The sequence below is a fragment of the Syngnathoides biaculeatus genome, chromosome 5 (genome assembly GCF_019802595.1).
Source record: "Syngnathoides biaculeatus isolate LvHL_M chromosome 5, ASM1980259v1, whole genome shotgun sequence".
Taxonomy (NCBI): Eukaryota; Metazoa; Chordata; class Actinopteri; order Syngnathiformes; family Syngnathidae; genus Syngnathoides; species Syngnathoides biaculeatus.
In genome coordinates this window covers 12,405,091-12,418,335 of record NC_084644.1, presented here as the reverse complement: position 1 = coordinate 12,418,335, position 13,245 = coordinate 12,405,091, and the positions used below count along the sequence as shown (strand labels likewise).

The window sequence follows — 13,245 nt, the reverse complement described above, 5'->3', positions numbered from 1 at the left end:
GTCACGGGGAATGCATTTTTCTAGACACCCCCCACCCCACATCCCCATGCAGTTAGTTCACTATTTAATGGACCTTTCCGACCTGTCAGTCACTCGTATAATAATAGCCAATCAGATAGCCGCATTGTCTTAACCCCTGGCTTGACCCGCCCCTCTCGTCGTATTGTCCCACAAGCAATGCTGGTTGTCAGTAGCGTGCGCTTGGAAAAGTTAATCTTACGAAGAAAATGGTCCTCAGATGCGCTTGGGGAACGAGCAATTCTGATGAAAGATATCCTGCTAGGTTACAAGGGGCCCGGTTGATTCATTTTCCAAAGCCTAAAACACAGTTGACGACGTGTCTTCGATGGATTAAGGCTCGCGGAAGAGCGCACGTACAACGAAATGTGGACAATATAAAATATAATGGACTTACTGAGTTCATCACCATTGTTTGAATGCACTTGTAGAAAATCGAACCTAACTCACTTCTCAAGACTACAATGATATTACTCGTGATCTTTCCAAATAAAAAGTACTCACCCTGCTTTACATGCACAGCACGATTCCACTATTTTATCCTCTTGGATTTCAATATGAAATTAGTGAGGCGTCAAACATTTTTTCCTTTGATCGCCAACATTTCCCTGTAACTCTTGACATTGCGCTCATCCCGCTCTGTCCAAAATCTTAATTCCGTGTAGATATCCTTGTGTGAAATAGTTGAGACCTCTCTGTAGAACTCTCTTGGACAAGTCTGACTCATTTCGCAAAAAAACATACCCCAATGTTATCTGGAATAAGCGATAGAGAATCGACTTCAAACATGTTCTGTTCAATCGCCATTTGCGAAGCTTGTGGGACAAGGCTAAGGGGGCGGAGTCTAAGATCGCCATCGGAAAGGTCCATTGCCAATTGCCAGAAATTTTCAAAGGTCCATTTCATGCTAATATTTACCGCCAAGTTTGTGCATACATTAAAAAGATTCAACAGAAACAACAACAACATCTCAATCTTACAAGATGTCAGCGTGATTTCCTTTTAAATTTTGCAACATCTGGCTGTTTTTTTTTTTTTAGAAAATATGTATGTTTAGAAAAGTATTTTCACATATTTCTAGAAGCTCTGTGACTTATTTCCCCATTTTGTGGTCTATGTGTATTAGTTTTTACTCCAAATTTCCAAGGATTTCTGTGTGAATTTTCTATATATATAAAACAAAATCGATTTTGCCAAGTCCGAACTTTTTTTTTTTTCAGGATCAGAGTCAAAATATACTCTTTTCATTTTTTTTTTTTGCAGGATGTCAGCCACAATTGAAAAGATAGATACATGTGTGTAAATCTCCCCCCCCCCCGGGGATTATTTTGTAAGAAAGGTCATTTTTAAAATTCTCATTCATCTTACAGGATCTCTGTATGAAAGTACATTTTTTACAACCTTGGCATTCCACTCCTGGATGCTGATTGGTCCACTCAGCCGCGACCAGATGAACAGTAATAATAATCTGTTACTGCGGATTGCAGAAGCAAAGCAATAAAAAAAAAATAGTTGGTGGGAAATAAGTAAAAGACAAGCGGTGTCACTTAAAAGCATGTGTCATGCCCTCCTCTGCAGGCATTACAGACGCATCGTACCGCGAGCGCCGGGAAAACATGAAACGACACGTCTGCCCCGACTTGTTTGATGGTGGCGCGTTTTCATGAGTCAGCGCTCGAAGACATTGTTCACCTTCTCAGCACAGGAAAGACCATGACTCAGCAACACACGCTCGCACGTCCGTTCACACGCGGGGCCCGAATTTGGCAAGATCCCCGTCCGGTTCTTTCTTTTAAGTCGCACCGACGCTGGAAAAGTAGCGGCGTGAATCAATAGGACAATTTGCGTCCGTCGCTGGGTTGACACTCGGGTTATTTACTCCGGGGGGAGGCGGGGTGATCGTCGGTCGATACGTGAGCGAATCCTTCCTTGAAATGCAACCCTTCATGCGTTTCGCGCTTAAAAGCCAGCCAAAATGCACGATTACCTCCACCAAGGAAAGAGCAGTGATTGGTTGATGCAAATACTCCACAACAAGCGAGTTCCATCCCCCTAGCGAGATTCGTTTTTCCAATTTTACGCAAGCCTCTGAATGCAAATGGTTTGGCAAACCGTGACTAATTAATTTGGATTTTGTAGGATCTCTGCGTGACAGTTGTGCGGAATCTGTTTGCAATTTTTCTGAATCTCTGTGAAAGTTCAAAGTTTTTTATATAGGATTTCACCTCCAGCCCAGAACACAAAGGGTTTAGACCAATGGTCCCTCTAGTTTTTTACATGTCTGAGGCCGTGAGCGCTCCTTTTGACCACTGTGAGCAACATCAGACGTACGCACTGCGGTCAATCAGTGTCATCCGTTGACGTTACATGGCTCATTAAAAGGTTCAGATCACATTCCCATCAGAACACTTTGAAGAACAATTTTGTTTTTTTGCAAACTTACACTGAAAATGTCAACAAACAGAAAAATCCTTCGCTAACCAAGGGTCACAAGTTCCTATCTCACTGGGGCCTCTACTCCCCAAGAGGGGTTGCGTCAGGAAGGGCATCCGGCGTATAAACTGCGGCAAACAAATATGAGCGTTCATCTGAGATGACACGCTGTGGCGACCCCTAACCGAACAAGCCGAAAGAAAGCCAACTATGAACTATAAAATTGAAACGTCGCTTCCAACGTTGTTTCATTTATTTATTTTTTTTTAACCCACAATGATGTCCCCGTCTGTTTTTCTTGGTGTAAAATTGAATTATTGTTTGGAGAATATCTTTAGCAATGCATGTTGAAAGCTGAATGATGCTCCCAAACAGTTTTAGTGTTAATGTTATGTTGCCAGAATTAGCTTTTTGGGCATTGTTTCATCTGTGGTTTCATCCTCGATCAGGCTGTGCCAAGGTGGAATTTTAACATTACACACCAATTGTAACTACCCTTTTAAGACCGGAGGGGGCGGAGTCAGGTAAACCAAGGCAGTGTGAAAAAAAATAAAAAAATAGACATCAGGCTGTTGTTCACTGCACTGGATCTCATCTCCACTGAGAGCGTGCGACAAGTGCGCAAATGCGCAGTTGCGCAGCTTAGAGGGAACATTGGTCTAGACCCATCCATTAGCAAAGAATTTGCAAGCTAACTTTTTACGAGCTAATGTATTTATTTCTGAATTGGTATTCACCATTAGTTTTTGTTAATGATGTGGAGTGTAAAAAATACTTTACCTTAGTTAGAATCTTACCCTTTTCCAATTTGAGTAATGATCAAGGTATCCCCTTCATGCTGGAATAATAATTTCAAAAATGTTACGGTCCAGTTACCTTACTTCATTGTCCTTGATAGCACACGTAGTCTGCCAAACAAGAAATGCGAACAACCCCAAAAAACTTCATTTCAGGATTTATTTATTTTAATGACAGATTTATTTGGTCTATTACGCCCCCACTGCAAACAATCAAGACATGAAAAAGGGTATGGAGAGCCCTGCCGCTATTTCATGAACCAGGAAGTAGCCTGATCCGAGCAACCATCCATCACAATGGGGAACAAGAACAACTCATCAATTCAGTTGTTATTTTCAATGGTTGTTCTGAACTCCTGTTTCTATGTCAGTGTCATGGCTGCTGCTTACAAATATACGAACACACACAACCAGGGTCCTCCAGAACATTTTCCAGCCCAGAATAAATAGCTGGTGCGGTCCAAACATTAACCATCTGAGAATCCGCTTGCATTTGGGTAAACATTCCATTGATTCGCTGTGGGGAACCTTTCCGATTGACTTCACAGAATTGGTCCATTTCTCTGATTGTTCTGATTTCTGCTTCCATGAAGGCGTTAGCAAAGCTCATGTAAGTTGTTAACTTCTTTTGACAGCGAATTTCAGATATCGAGATATTCCTGAAACTTTCCGCCATAGCGCAATTTTAACCCCCCTCCTGTCAATTTATCTTTGTCATCTGTCCTATCAACTTCGGATTTGCGTATCCTGTATCCTGGCAGTTGTCCAAGCCGCCGTATGCCAGCCTTTCCAACCCCCCACAGCGGATGATTTTGTAGCGCCCGAGGTCAACGCAGTTTACGCCGGGTTGACTGCCACACCCTCGCCCAAGCACCGTTGTCATCTCCCGTTGCAATTACGACGGCAAAGTGGGCCATTTGCTTCCCGTCCGGAATGACTGACAGCCGGAACGGGGACGAGGAAGTTGGGTGCCGTCGGTTCTTCCGGCGACATGCCAGCGCAGCTAAATTGGCTAATGGATGTTGTCAGTCTATTTTTATGAAGTGGTGCACGGCCGGCCCGTCAGCTGAGGTGCGCCAACAGATGTTCTGCGCGTCCAGCCAGATGCTCTCACGCGAACTCCACTGTTATTAGTGGCCTCTGTGCTAACACCCACCCCACTCCCCCTTCTGTTTTATAAATACTGACCAAAATGTATTGGCGAAGGCACTCACTGGGACTGATTGACTGATTTGATTGGTTGAGCAGCAAGTCCGTGACGATTAGGTGCTTAGTTAATTCCTTTGCTCGAATGAAAGTCAGAAAATGATCAAAATGCACACTTGGAAATAAATTGGAAATTGAGGATTTCCAGTTGTGTTTTTCAAAAGACGACATCTACTGTTTTATTGCCACTTTTAAGGACATAAAAACGTACGGGAGTGTGTGTCATTTCACCTGAGAGCGGCGAAGCGCTTAGCCTGTGTCTCCCAATCCTGGTGCCCGATTCTTCTTTGTTTTTTTTACCTTTTTCATCTCCAGAATTTTGCTAAAACCTTCTCAGAATGTTATGAAATTAGTAGAAATAACTCATTCATGACAGCAGTTTCCCATCTGCCAACCATTTTAGAGCGCTTTGACTGACCTTTCAAGAGTTTTGTGTTCTGTGACAACGTAAGCACTTAAACTATCAAAGTGTAAACGCACTTCAACTTGAAAATGTTTTTTTTCTCAAACTTTCTCTATGCTTAACACTCTGTTGTAAAACACTGGTTGGCTTCACCAAAAAAAGCACCAGTTTCTCTCGCAAAAGAGGAGAAAACAAACTTTTTGTGCAAAGTAACAACAGGCAGAGCAGAACATTTTCAATTTGCAACTCTTAAAATTATAAAACAACAAAAAAAAGGAAGCAAGAAGGAGAAGAAAAGAGTTTTGAAGCAAAAAAAACCCCAAATCAATGCCTCTCTATGTAATCACGTGGCGTGAATAGTTCAGTTCCCCGTGTTCCGTTTGCTTTCCCGATTCACGTGGCCTTTCGTGTTTGTTTGTTGCCATTACACGCCAGCTTGCACTGTTGGCCTTGACTTTTTTTTGTAATCGGGTCACGTGAATGGGTAAATTTACTTCGGTTGGACGTACCTTTAAGGTAGAGCTGGGCATTTATTAATTTGCCCCTTTTAGATAGAATTGAGTGGAGAAAGATAAACTGCGCCTTCACGCAACTGCTGCGACTTAACGCATTTAGATAACCAGATGCTAGTTTTGTAACTTCCACCTCCATTGCTCCTGTTAAAGTCCACTTACACACATCAGGACGGCTTGTGAAACGGGCTTTGGGTAAATGTTGACACTGCAGCAGCCACGAGACCCTTATTCTGCTTGTTTATGCCTCTGGCAGTCGAGCATCTTATCAGCGGCCTGAACTGTTTGATAAAGTCCGTTGTCTTCTCATTTGTGGCCAAACGGTGGCATTTGGATGGACACGGGCGGAAGGACTCGACAAGCTGTTGAAACAGCCGAGTCTCTGCGAGAGGAATGATAAACACGAGACGGGCCGAGATGACGAGAGTCTTTAAAGACCCGCCGTCGCTCTCGCCTTTGTGTCCTCTCGGGAGACGTCTCCCTGCGGCGTCAACGCGCTGCGTGACGACCCGACAGCGTTTTCTCGTCTGCGCCTGTCAGCGTCCGATCGACAGAGCCGACAAAGATGGTCTTTGTTTTACTGTCTGCTGAGAGAGGAGTGGAGGGGGCTGCTGAGGGAGGTGTTGGGGGGAGTGTTTACATAGCCAAACAAAAAAAGCAGAGTCGCTTCAGCATGGGCCTGACACTGCAACCCACATATTAGAGCAAAGGACTCTGGGAAATATCACGGCGTGGTAAAGTGATAACATCATTAGTGGGCGACAATTAGCTTTAGCTCTTATTTGCATGGCAGCAGATGGCACTAGTGGGCTTAAGCCCCTTTCCCACTGGCTGTCAAAGCTGGATTTTCAAGCATCGCTGGGGTGTTCAAGCCCAACCAGAAAATTTCTGGCTTTTGAGGTAGATTCAGAGGGGGTTTAGGAGCTGTCTGAAAGGAGTTTTAGGCAAGTTTTTAACCCCCCCCCCCCAATTGTTGCTTTTGGTTCTGAAAGGGGGAGCTCGCTGTTGCAGATGACCTGCAAATCTTCCAACTTTTGAGGTCACATTGGTGGCATTACAGAGGTAGGAGAGTGGCTTTAAAACGCCCCCCCCAGCTTTTTACATGTTGGCTTTCTGTGTGAAAGCTACAAAGATGGAACTGAGTTTTCAAGTAAAGTGTTGACCTATTTTAGTACAATACATATTTGCTGTGTGGTATTTACAAATTCCTATATTCCAGGAGGGTTTTTTTTTTGAGGGGGGGAGGCATATCCTACCATTTGCAATTTTTTTTTTTAAACTTGGCCATTTATTTATTTATTTATTTACCAATTTATTTATTTAATTATAGCTGATACAACCTTAACCTGAAGTCAGTTATTCTTTGATTTCTGCTATTCGTTGATGGCCTCAGTCGCTGTACCCCACCAAAGAGGAGGGCTGGGGGGGATTATAAATATTTCCATTTTTTTTACTTGACTATTCAATTATTAATCCATGTATTTATTTATTTATCCATTTATTCATGTATATATGTATGTATTTATTTATTTATCTGTTTATTTATTTAATTATTTCTGATACAACCTTAACCTGAATTAAGTTTCTTTTTTTTTCTTTTAATTTTCACCTCCCAGTTATGACATAGCGTCAATTATTCTTTGATTTCTGCTATTCGTGGATGGCCTCAGTCGTTGTACCTCACAAAAGAGTAGGGGTCCACTGTAGTTTCATTTGAGTACTTATTGATGTGCTTGATCACATTTTGAAAATGTTATATTTTGATCAAACGCTCCAAAACACGACTGCCATGTTACCTTTGTGAGTTAAAGAATAAAACTGTGACAAGACAAGTGAAGAAATACGTTATCACAGCAACGTTTACTTACTTGTCTGTACTTGATGTAGTGCGCCGCAAGGCCTTTGTGACGGGAATGTGGCTGCAGTTTTTCTGGCTTTCAAAGTATTGCGACCGCCGCCACTTTCACACTGCCTGTCAAATCTCCAAACCCCCCCCCTCCCCGCTACGCACCTCCACCCCGCATGTCGTTGTTCTTTGGTGAAAGGTACTGCACGCCCCGCACACATGGCGCTTGCCAGGTTCCCAGATGCAGACCTTTACCGGGGACTGTTCTCCAGTCATTGGTGAAGGAATACTAATCAATCCCGTGGCACTACACTGCGAGTTGCCCACTATCAGCACATTCTGCCCGAGCGCTCTCATCCCCTCATTGTGGCTCCCGGTCATGTTTGGCTAACGAGACGACCGGTCGCTGAAAGAGAGTCCGGCACGGCGGCTCTTGGCAGGATTTACCCGCAGACGTAGGGGGTACACGTATGAATGAGTCCCGTCTGGAGGGCTTTCATTTAAACCCTTCCCACTGGGCCAGTGGCTATTAATCGCGATGTTTTTTTGGTTTGTTCTCCTCTTTTTGGCCTCTGGGTACTGAACACCAAACCTGCAGACTGGAGCAAACATTTTGCTTTAATAATGGTGGCAGTGCAATATCACCGCAAGATGCTCTCATGGCAGCAATACATTTTTGCTCTCATCCACTACGGGGCCTTTTCGCCGGGTATCTTGGTAATGTTGTGACAGTCTCAGATACAGTACAGTAAACAATAAACTGTATCTACAGCAGTGAATTCAATTCTATGAAGAAAATGGATAACTGTGGACATGAATTATTATTCTCACTGTTTTGATTTGTTGTGATATGAGCCAAATCTTTTAATTTCATTTGCTGAATTTTACAAACGTGTTTTTTTGCTCTTTGAGTTAAGTAAATGGTGACTCCAAATACAAAAGTCGTCAATCGCCATTTATACTAAAATAGAGATAAGTAGACTGTAGTTTGAGTGGTCATACTTGTTGTTTTTCACAAAGTATACTACTTTATCATTTCAGTGGAATTTATACTGATATGAAATGTTGGGTTTGATTTTGCGATTAAATGAAATGAAAGACCACTTAGAAAGACCTTTTTGAATAAAAGTAAGTTTTTATTGAATTTTCCATTGAATTGCTTAATACATATTAACTTACCATGAACCTGTAAGCAGTAACAAAACATGCAAAAAAAGCACTCAATTCACAAAAAAATGAGTGTTTTGTTTTTGCAAGTGTTCAAATGCAGATTGGCACATTACTATTGGAGGTTTTTTTTTCCCTCTTCTCTTCCTTCTTCTTTTTCTCTTCCTTTTGGCTTGTCCTGGTTAGGGTTCCTCTGTTCTTTTAAATTCTTAGTTTTATTTGATTTCCATTTATTTTGGTATAGTTTGGTTAATGCCGTTTCATTTTTACATTATTTTATTATAATGTTTTTTTTTAATTTGTGTATTTTAAATTTTAAAGTTTTCACGTTTTAATTTTTTCACTGTGTAGTTATTTTTTGACTTATTTAACTTGTATTTTCAGATAATTTTTATTCATTTAATTAAAACATTCAAGTCTCATTATAAATATAATCAGTTCGGAAATTCTCATTGTCATTTTTTCCCCGTGCATGGAAAGTAAAAGTATGGAGCCTGTAATGTCCTTAGTTAAAAGATTTGCGTATTTCATAAGAAAAATATGTTTATTTCATGATGCGATGTGTTAAAATGTTTTAAAAGAAAAAGCGTCAGAATGACACTTCTTGACCTGTAAGGATCATTCATTTTCCATGGGGAGTGAGTGCTCTGTACATTATGGAGGATCTTTGACATTTCTCCGTATAGCACGGTGAACATTAATTCTGAGAACAACTACGCTGAAAGTGTTCTAAACGTTTGAATTTTTGGAAACTTTCGTCTTTGTAAGTATTGTATGTTCACAGACATTAGGTTGAGGTCACAATTCTATTTTATTTGAAAGCTCGATGTAAACGAGTGATCAGTGATACAGCTATTGTTGTGTTAGCATAAATAAGCTAGCTACCTGTACTTTGCACAATGGCACACAGTGCACAGTGAAATGTATATTTTTCTGGGTACATGTAGTAATTCATTTAACACAAGATACCTCCATAAAAGCAAGAAAAGAACGCCTTGCGTACGGAGTTTCTTTGTAAATTCGCTGGCTGTCTAGCTTCACATAGTAACGTGTCGTGAGGACAGCACAGAGCCCTAAAGGGACACTGGAAGAAAAAAAAAAATCACATTGTAATGAGTAAGTTTGTCATTGTAATGAGTTAAGTTTCTCATTTCAATGTAACATTCATTGTATTCAATTCATTGCAATGAGTAACTTACTCATTACAATGAGAAACACATTTTTTTTCAATGTCCCTTTAGAGGCTCTGTATAAATGCATACTGACAGTTATTATTACTTTTTTTCTTATTGATTTAATTGAATGAGCGGTACCTTTTTTTTTTTTTTTTCAGACCCAGGCAGAATAAATGCTGATTGGCAGGCTGTTAATGTCTTTTCTGTTGACACACTTGTCAGGGCATCAAGGTGATTACATGATAATCTCCGTTGTCTATTGTGGAGCATTTGTAATCAAAATGGGCTTTTTTTGAGGGAAGTTGGAGGTGGCGTGCGGGTGGGGGGTTGCAAGTTTCACATCGACAATAGCCATATACACGGAATATATTTACGATACTGTGATCGCGTTTCCCCCCCTCAAGCTGCCTGTTAGTGCGCTAATTAAAAAGTGAATGTTTCTCTCCGGGGGAGCTTGAACGTTTTTCCTCGTCGTGTGTGCAAAATCATCACTTGAGCCAGTTACGCCTGAAATCCGCCAAGCCTCGGCTGCTCCTTTTTGCGTGTTTTAAGACGGATTCCGTCGTAATTAAGGGGCTGGATGCTGGATGTTTGCACAACATGAATATTGATGAGCGTGGAAATAACACGAGCGGCAGTTCATTTATTCAAGCGTCATGGCAATTCATTAAAATGTGATATCAGGAGGGGCGCTCGCTGCGTGAAACAGCTCACAGAGGAGTGCTCTTTTTTTATTTTTAGATACAATCTTCTTGTCATGCGCACGCAAACGTTGCTCATTCTCCTGATTAAAAGAAACGGGTCACCAACCTTGAAATTCCCACGGCGCTCATCGGTAACTCGCTCGCTCTTCATTTTGTGTGACGCGTTTGATTCCGATGTGCACTCGCCAAGTGCGATTAAAGTGAATCCAATTTTGAAACACTTTCTCAAAGGAAATTAGGGAGGTAATCCTTTGCAGTGTCAAACTATCACCCGTTTAAAAACATTGATTCCATTGGCAAAATTTTAGATTCCAAACGTCCACTGGAGCGACTAAATGTAAAAAACAGCATCATAGCACAGTAATATTTGCTTTTAGTTTGCTTTTCTGTGTTACAACACGGCAAACAGGTATCATCTCCTCAATATAAATAAATACCGCTCTGAAAGTTATGCACAATAAAAGATTGAATGTGCAGCTCATTTGAACTTTGATGCTAGCCAAAACAGCAGCGCCTAAACTGTCTCTGAAATTAATTATTTGCCAGTGTGGCAAAAAATGTCACAAAAGGCCAAAGGAAAAGCTCAATCTTTTGATGCTCCATAAACTGAGGCTTGAATTCAATGGCAATAACGTTTTTCCTGAAATTGTGGCAATTAGTTACGAAGTCATCTACTTCACAATAATCAATGCCACCGGATAAACGACTCTGCTTTTCCGTCAGAAAGAAAAATTAAAATCTCAGAATATAGAGGGGTTGTTGGCTTTGACTGCAGAGGCCCCATAACTCAGTGGTTTGAGCATTGGTTTGGTAAACCAGGGGTTGTGAGTCCGTACCTCACTGGGGGCTCTACTCCCCAAGAGGGGCTGCGTCAAGAAGGGCATTACTGACAGATCGCGGAAGAGCAAAGGTAAAAAAAAAGTCCAATGTGACAACCAGTTTGTGGGATGGGGCTTCGGGCTGGCATGGCCACTTTAGAGCGCCTCGTTGTTGCAGCATGGAAAAGCCCTGCGACAACCTGGTGGGATGTATTCTAGCCACTTAGAGGTTTTAAGACATTATAATTTCCCAGCTCAAATGTAGTTGTGTGTAGACATTAGAATGATTCCAGACAGCCGTATACATTTTTCCACGTTTGTCAATTAATTTTTTGACTCCTATTTGATTTTGAGTTGGCAGTTGAGCACCCGCAGTGTTTGAGAAGCGAGGGAACGGCTTCATTTTTTTATTTTGATGCCTAGTTTTATATGAGTATATAGTGATTTTTTTTTAATCATTCAAATTTGAAAAGGTTTATAACACTCTTTGTGTGTCATTTAGAAGACATTCATCCATCCATTTTATTTGCGCTTATCCTCACGAGGGTCGCAGGGAGTGCTGGAGCCTATCCCTGCTGTCAACAAGCAGGAAGTGGGTACACGCTTAACTGGTTGCCAGCCAATCGCAGGGCACGTGGAGACAAATAGCTGCACTCACAATCACACCTAGGAGCAATTTAAAATGCCTAATTATTGTTGCATGTTTTTGGAATGTGCGAGTAAAACCGTAGTGCTCAGTGGAAACCCACGCAGACAGGGGGAGAACATGCAAACTCCACACATTGAACCCGGGACCTCAGAACTGTGAGGCCAACGCTTTACCAGCTGAACCACCGTGCCGCCCGTTCAGAAGACATATTTATGCATTTTGATTGTACAGGGACTGTAAGGCGACAGGGTTAGGACTGAGTCGTTAACAGTTATACTTTATGGTTTCAGGGTTAGGCTTGGGATACGGGTTGTGGTTTGGTGTTAGAAATGGAACCATCACTGAATTACCATTTCCCACTATCACTTGTCCTAACCTCTAACCTCTAATAGCATGTAGCTGCAACTCCCACACATGACCACACACTCAGCCTGGCTGCTCACTATTAAGTGCAGCCTGCAGCCCCCCCCTAACCGAGTGCTGTAATCCCCCGCGTGCCCCCCAGAAACACACACAACATAAATAATGACAAACGGCAGAGGCCTTTCTCTTCATTACCTGGGCTCTCATCAAGCATGTTGACTGATAAGAAAAGTGTCACGGCGCACTCGCTTATTGACAGCCTTAACTGCGCACATCAAGCGTCTGTGCTATCATGTTTGATCCCCGACAAATTGCAGATGCCGGCGATCGCTGCACTTTTGAACCCCTCGCTTGCCTACCAACTCTGAGGCGGTGGGCGGCTGCGGAGATTACCCGACAGGCAGCACAGATGATAGCGATGTGGTGCAGTATGATACGCTAGTTTGCATGCAAATCTCCATGTATGTCAAATGTGGCCCCACTGTATCTGCTTTCCACTTTTCTGACCCGCAACACAACGATGGGGTTAAATTTCTCCCTAAAACAACAACCCTGCAACCTAGAACCTAGATCATGGTGCATTATTATTATTATTATTATATTTCGGAGCGGGGTCTTTGCTTGCGCTGAAGTCTTGGCAAAACCGTTGAGATGTTTGGAGATTTTTCCCATCTCAGTCATTATTAGTAATGTAGCTAGATCACATACTCATGTAGGCCACATTTGCTGTCGTTGGCAGAGGTTTTGGGCCCGGAAATCGGAGCCAAAAGCAGAAGTTGTCGATTATGCTTTCAACCTCCTTGAACTTTTGTCTACAGGGGTGCAGTTTCATTGCTGTTTGGCCCTCTCATTTCCTGGAAGTTGCACCTTGTTATGCGTAAAAAAGCCTGCTTGGGCTTGTTGGCTGCTTTTCTGTTTTCCCTTCTCTTTTTTCAAGCACGATGCATGGAGCTCGTCAAAAGACTCGAGTGAAAGGGAGGGGGTTGGAAATGGAAAAGATGGAGCCGATAACCTCAAACTCAATCTGTGCTTCAAGATGTGGCGGATTAAGGAAAATAGAAGAAGAAGCAGAAGAGTTCCAGATGCTGACATTTGCCTTATCTTTGGGTTCTTTCATTGTCGTTCAGCTCTCTCCTTCTGACAAGAAATAATTC

At 42.1% G+C, this 13,245-nt stretch overlaps 1 protein-coding gene across 2 annotated transcripts in view; it reads left to right on the top strand.

Annotated features, from left to right (window-relative positions):
- Positions 1-13,245, top strand: part of LOC133501273 (mannosyl-oligosaccharide 1,2-alpha-mannosidase IC) — a 160,834-nt gene that overhangs the window by 23,947 nt on the left and 123,642 nt on the right. The window lies entirely within an intron of this gene.